Raw genomic sequence first — 7,253 nt, forward strand, 5'->3', positions numbered from 1 at the left:
ACAGCTTGCTTTGTCATTAGAGCGCCAAGAAATATTAGGGTTTTTAAAAATAATGTTTACAAGCCTCTCGCACATGCCTTCCTCAGAGCTTGAGCTATCAGGTCTAAAGCTAAGGTTGAACTGCAACACCTTGTGTCCTCTACTTCCTTTACAAGACTTTTGAGGTGACTGATCATGATCGGCTGTGTTAATGGGCAAGACAGATGTTTCTTCTTTGCTAATTAAACGGTGGGGGCTAGGACCCCAGCTGTCCCCATGTTGTGCTCAGCACAGTTTAAAAGCATGAGGGAAGGTGTCTGCTACTTGCTACTGTGTGATCTCTATTCTCTGGTGTATGCAGAGGCTAGTTTGGCTCTGGTGTTCAGCGTGGGTTAGCCATGTGCTGTTCCTTTACATGCACCTACATGATTTCTCTCTTGCACTGGAACAATCCTAGCTTGACCTTTTATGACAGTATTATGACTGTTTTGAATGCCTGAGAAACATAAATGGGCTTGCATTTGAAATTTGAGCAAAAGCACAGATGTGAGCAAAATCTCAGGATACTATTGTGCTACATCCGGCCTTATATTTGCAACATCTTAAAATGAGTTTCAGAATTGATCTGCTGGGCCCCGGGGAAGGGGAATTAAAAGACTTCAAGGTATCAAGCAAATGGCCTGCTGGGATCTGCAGAGAGGAATTCAGTTGGTATGGCCACATGTGGAGGGGAGGTATCCATCAAAATGGGGCTCATCAAACAGTTTTTTGCAGGTTTTGTTCTCAACATGCCCAGCTCTCACTGCTCTAAAGTGTAATTCTTTGTTCTGCATCTTATGTGAGTTTGTACAGTGCCTAGCACAATCATCCCACTCCCAGCTGGCCTCTAAGTATAAAAATAATGATGTTGTTGTGTTGCAATGTTGGTGATATGGGAGTCCAAAAAAGGTGGTAAATTATTTAATAAGGGGGCATCTCCTCATTTAGTCTTCAGAACAGGTGGCAGGACAAGTCTTTAAATGTGAAGGAGCAAAAAGAGCAACATGGTATATCAATAATTACAAGGACAGATACCTTACTTGATTTTCAAGCCTCTGCTGAGGTATCCAGACAGCTGAGCAGCTTGAATAATGTTAATGAAAGTTGTTAAATTCACCCTTGCCTTGAAGGAACGTGATTTTTGATCTCATTTAGGCTGCTGCACCTCCTGGATCTCTCCCCTGATATGTGCTGGTGTTACACTCACAGACAATTTGGGCAAACAAATATGCCCTAAACAATCTGAAGGGGTTCCACTATGAAGAATGGTGATAAATGAATTAGTTTGTGATTAAAAACAATCAGGAATCCCTATCTGAGATGGAGGGATGCGGTCAGAGGCAGAGTTTCCTCCATAACACAGCTGTGTTTGGATGCTAGGCAAGCATTTGGATTGCATTAGATTATTAGATAATTAGTCTTCTAAATAAGGGAAGGGATGGTGGGAAGACACAGAGTTCTAGTTTTTCTTTTGGAGAATTCTGGGGTTCTGCAGACTTGCAGGAGTCAGGTGCGTTGACTCTGGGGGATGAGAAAAATATTGTCTTCAGCTGTTTAGCATGGTGGGGATTGGGAGTGCTCATTAGCTGTTCAAAACTGCTTAGTTAATTTCCATTGGAGGAAATGGATTGTCAGGACACACCCAGACTCTCACTTGACCCCATAGGAAAGACAGGAAAGGGGCTGGAATTTATATAGAGAAGTAGAAGCCAGAGCAGTCATACTACAGTTTGCTGTAAAGATGGGATTTCAGGATTTTATCAGTTTGATTGCCTAAAACATAGCCTTCTTCAGCCCACTGGAAAAGAGGATACCTGAATTTACAATAGGCTGCTTTCTTCAGACTGACACCAGGGATCTTAAGGGACCATCTGTTGTTTCACAGGCTTTAAGCAACTGCGTGTCCTCCAGAGAATTTGACTGTCGTCCTATGGGAACTACGAACGGTAAGTGCCCATTCCCATTAACACCCAAGAAAAGTCCTAAGGCAGTTTGAGTGTATGTGTAATTATAACTTGCATTTCAACTTGGAAGAAAACCAAGTACTAAAAGTGAGGTAGCCTTCCTTAAGGACTGAGAGTTGTTCCTGGCAACCTTCACATTTGTCTTAAAGGGTCTATGCAAACTGCTATGTATTAACTCATTACAACTAAGTATAGGTCCAGTGAGCACTTTCCCTCAGGAGCTTGGTGTTACTCTTTTTCTAGCTGAGATTTAACTCCTCTGTAAAAGAGAGAGCAACTTCAGAATCGTGAGGAAACTAAACTATGGTCTCCGTCCTCAGAAAGGTAAGCTGGGGTACAGAAAGAAGAAAAATATTACACTTCACTTCCAGCATTTCAAACCTTTTTCACACTGAACATGGTGAGAGAACCCAAACTTATCAGGACTAAGTACAAAAAGTTCTTGAATATAGGCCCACACCCTCGAGAGCGTTAAGACCTTGATGTTTAGCTTGTGCTCTGCCTGCCGCATCGGTGGTGTCAAACACACAGGATACAGCGGCTTATGTTACCCTGCTGGCTTGTGCTGTTATACACGGGGGCAAATAATGGAGACTCAAGGAGCGCTGTGGCATCTTCTTTGATTGAAATCTTTAAAGCAGGTTGCAAAAAAGCACTAGAATAATGCTGTATCAATGGGTTGAACTTCTACGTGTGTAATGGGTTGTTGTCCTGTAAGACAGGGGTACTTGGGAAGGCCCTAGGGGGTATGCATGGGTGGGGATGGAGCATGGACACCCATCTCCCTGTACTAATGTTACTGCCTCCCAGGAGGCGGGCAGGGGGTGAGGACAGCGGCCCCGGTGGGGGTAGGGGAACTCGCACACGGCAGCCACTGCTGCCACCCCCCACCCCACTCCAAATTTGGCTGCTGTGGGTACACCTTATTAAAAAATAGGTTGAAAAGCCCTCCTCTAAGAGAGAGAAAATGACCAGGATGCCTGCGCTATTGGAAATAATCAACCTGAACATTACCAGAGGGCTGGGACAGGGATGTGAGAACACCGAATGAGAGGGGGCTGTTTTCATGCTGAAAAGGAAGAAAGGGGTAGGAAAATGATGGACTTAAGAATGTGTCTGCACAGCAGAGGTATGATTGCAGCGTGCAGAGGTGCACCCCAGCTACCTAGCTCACTTAGCTGTAGTAACGAAAAGTTGTGTGAGATTCAGGTGCCTGAATGTGTAGCGAAGAGCCCGGTGGTGCTACACAGCCCACGCTGCAGCCTGCGTAGTGAAGGCATGGTAACTATTGTTACTTGAGTCCGATAGATTAAAGCCAACTCGGGCATGTCTACAGGTGCTGTGATCTTAGCGCCTGATTGCAGTGTAGGAATACCAACAAAGAGCTTGACTTTAAATGGGGAAAATGACTTCAAGATTTATTTACTACATGCTGAGTAGTAATTTCCATGGAGTATGGGCTCCGGGGTGACTTTGTTTTCTGATTCTCAAGAGCGAAGTTCTGAAATTAAGCATCTTTTCACTCTGTTCCATTTTACTCTTGTATCACTAAGCAGTACTGCAGTGAAGTGAATGACATTTTCTTTTTAAAACCCTTCTTCTTCCTTCAAGCTGTCAAAGCACTTTTGTCAACAAACATGAATAGAGCCACTGCCACCAGTTCTGATTTAAAAGGGGGAAAAATGCTTAAGGCTTGCAACGAGGTGGGGGGCGGAAATGTTGTTTGTCTTAAAAGGAAAACAAAAATTATAAGCATCTGAGTTGCCCTAAGTCCTCTTTTGATGTCCAAATCTTCGGATTGTCCTAATTAGGAGGCTTCCATTCATTTCAACTTGTTTTTAATCTTTAGTTTAGGTCTCTTTCTTTCAAGTTTTGAGCTTGTTTTTACAAGGAAGCTTTCTCGACTAACCTTCACTCTGGAAACAGTAATTTCGTTAGAGGGAGAGAGAACTCGGCTCTTCTTCACTCCGCTTCAACTCTAAGATGGATAGGATTGATTGATTGATTTACTGGCTCAAATGCAACTTTCAGCAAATACTGGATATATCTATGTATAAACTGACCAGATAAGTGACAACCCTGTAATAATAAGGAATTAATCCTGTAGAAACTAGCAAAATACAAATGACCTATTTATTAAGATTGCCTTCATGGAAAAAAATGCATTTTGCTCAAAATGCCTCTTTCTTACTAGCAGTTCTCTGGTCCTTTTGCCTGACTCTGGACCATTAGTTATCCAGCTGTTATTACTGTTTCAGTCCCTCCAACCTTGTCTCGGCCTCCTTTCTGGCTTGCCTCGCGAGTTCTTTCCCCTGGTCTGCTATTCCTCTCTGTGTTCATCTATCAGTGTAGTAAGTGGGTTCCTCTACTGAACCAGCAAGACTAACCTGAACACAAGCTGACCTCATCAATTTAATGAAATGGAATTGTGTGATCTCTTAGTCAGATCATTGCCAAGTATTTGGTGGTATGCTATCCCTATATATGATCTTCCTCATTCCCATACTAAGGAATCGGGGGAGCTATAAGTCAGGAGCATCCTTGACGGTCCTCATGTAGAGCCTGACCCAAAGTTTGGTGAAGTCTCTTCTGGGATCAGAGTGGCCATTGAATTGGGCCCTGGAACACCAAAGCAGTGCTTTGCTTTGGGAAGTGTAGTATTTTTCTAGGAAGGCGGCAGAATTGTTCTTGGATGACTCGTTTTGCTATTTCTCTGTGCAAACAGAGTCAGAAAGAGCAGAGGAGCTGGAGGAAAGTTCATTCATCCTTTACAACCCTGACAATCTGCCACTGGGACCTTTGGTCACACATGTACTTTGAAAAGTGCATCAGAAAGCTTAGATATGTTGCTGTTTTCTTTAGTACCGTCTAGAGGGAATTTGATCAGTATTAGCAAACATTCCCCACTTTTCAAAATCTCCCTTTCCTCATACATGTACCCTCTAAATTTTTTTAGCTATGATGTGCTAAAGCAGCCGGTCTCTGTTTAGCAGACACCCATATATTATGTCATGTATAGTATTCTCCTTAAATCGTTTCATTAGCAAGGTTTTAGGGGTTAACACTGGAGGCAACGCAGTTTAGCTGACCACTTTCTAGATTACTTATGAGAAGACATGGGCTATGGTTGCACCTTGATTGAATGTGTGACTTTGAGCACGCCTCCGTTTTCTTCTGTTCTTCCTTAGTCCCTTTATTGGACTTGCTGATTTAGATTCTTAGGCTTGTACAGCAGGATGGAAAATTGATTTGGGTTAACTTTAGTTAATAACTGGCCTGCTGCCTCTGGGACTGGTTATATACTGGTTTTAAGCCATGAGGTCAATAGAGTTGCACCAGTCTAAGCAGTATAGCACTGAATGCAAAAACCGAAGCGCAGTTGTTTAAAACGTAGCATTTTGGGAATGTGCCAACAGTTTTATTACTCCTTTAATAAATTTCCTTTTTGTTGTGCAAGTAAAAGACAAGAATAAGTGATATGGGGATGAGGCCATTTAATACTTAAAACTTAATTGTGTTTATGACAAAAAGTACTGCAGGAACTCAGAAGTTTAATATTAAAATAATAGTGTAGGCACTGGGGGAGAGGAGAGAAAAAAGCACAGCCATTATTTAAAATAAGCCTTCAAATGTAAAACACCTGTTATTGATGAATATGCTTGTCCCTTTCACACCTAGAAATTTGCCAAAGTGAATCATTTTTACGTGTTTATGTTGCTAAATTCCAGGTACTTTAATGTACTCTTTTAAGATTAGGAGAAATTAGTGAAAAACATTAGGAGCTATTTTCATTTCATTTAAGGCTGCAAAGGAGATGCTGAAAGATGTCAGTGAAATTACACTGGTATAAAATGGTACAAATCGGATCAGAATTGGATTCATCTTCCTTAAACGAGGTTTGCTGTTTGCTAATGAAATGGCACCAAATAAAACACACAGGGCAGCCAATGAGCATGTGTCCATTAATGTAGCAGGAGCTGGACATGACCTATGATGAGTCTCATGCTGAAGTCCTCCGGTGGGAGATTTACGTTAATAATTCCAGAATGGCCAGGTCCAGTGTGCCCTATACAGAACATAATCATGTTGTTTCAGGAGTCTGTTATAAAAAACCATTCGCATTTCATTTGCAATAATATGTGTTCTATTAACTTTCAGATCTAATGCCTTCTGTCAAATGAAATAATATTGTCTGTTTGACTGTTTTCTTGGTTGGGAGGGAAGCATCAATGGCCATGCATTGGACAACTAATAGAAAGTAGTGGGGGGGGAAATCCAAGCCCTTTGAACTATTTTGCTTTTATCCTAAGCAAATTAGACCACAAAAAATGTGTAAGTTGAAAAGTATTCTTCCAATTAACATTTCAAAAAAATTCTGAAGCGATTTCAGAGGACAATGGCACAAGAGTGTATAATGAACCCAGACCTGTGCAACAGCATTTATATGGACTTTTCAGCAATAAAGTAGGTTAAAAGACAAATTAATTGTACGCCTCCTCTTGGAGAGAGAGAGAGAGACCAATGGTAGTTTCTATAGCAACTACTTGCAATTCATCCTATTAACTTTCGTATTGTAGAAAAAATCAATGACACGGGTTGCTTTAAGATAAAAAAGATATAGGCGTTTCTTAAATATATTGTTTGGCTCTGCTTTCAAATAAAACCTGATATGCTTTTGAAGAGGTAAAGAGAACGTTAGATGAGCACATCTTGCTTGGGAGAAGAAAGATGGTGAACCCGGTTGTACCAATATCCTCTCAGCTTCCTCTGAATTTCACCAAAATGCATGCATTTAATTCTGTATAAAATGTAAATGGTATAGCATGCAAATGCATGCTAGTTGTGAACCTTATCCCTCATTTAAAGGCATATAGCTTGGTGATAAATATACGTTGACAGTTGAGATGGTATTCCATGTCCTTTGAATAAGCCTGAATGTCTTCTCCAAAGATGGATCTCCCCTTAGAGATCTAACTAACTTCACAGCCACATCACCCCCACCATCACACCTTTGGAAGAATCACTCTAAAATGCTTCTTCAAAGCCAGATGACCTCTAGCCATGTCTCAAGGGAAGCTGCTACCGACTGAGTAGCTGCAGAGGGGTTTGGTCAGTGGCAGTAGGGGCTTCCAAACTGTCCGTGCTGCCCCATGTTTGGGTAGGCCAGCAGAGCACCACAGGCACAGGCCCTTTCCTGTGGAAAGGGGCAACGTGGGCTAATGCAAGTGTTCATGAATTTGTATTTCCTGAACTCTGTACGTCTGATGAGAT

General features: G+C 41.8%; 1 protein-coding gene across 1 annotated transcript in view; it reads left to right on the forward strand.

Moving 5' to 3' along the window:
- The first annotated feature begins 1,468 nt into the window (after positions 1-1,468).
- CNTN3 (contactin 3) overlaps positions 1,469-7,253 on the forward strand; it is a 349,250-nt gene continuing 343,465 nt past the window's right edge. The window contains exons 1-2 of the mRNA XM_014517467.2: positions 1,469-1,528; positions 1,904-1,964. The gene's annotated coding sequence lies outside the window, so the exon portion shown is untranslated. The remainder of the gene's footprint in view (positions 1,529-1,903; positions 1,965-7,253) is intronic.

This window comes from Alligator sinensis, unplaced genomic scaffold (genome assembly GCF_000455745.1).
Source record: "Alligator sinensis unplaced genomic scaffold, ASM45574v1 scaffold121_1, whole genome shotgun sequence".
Lineage (NCBI taxonomy): Eukaryota > Metazoa > Chordata > Crocodylia > Alligatoridae > Alligator > Alligator sinensis.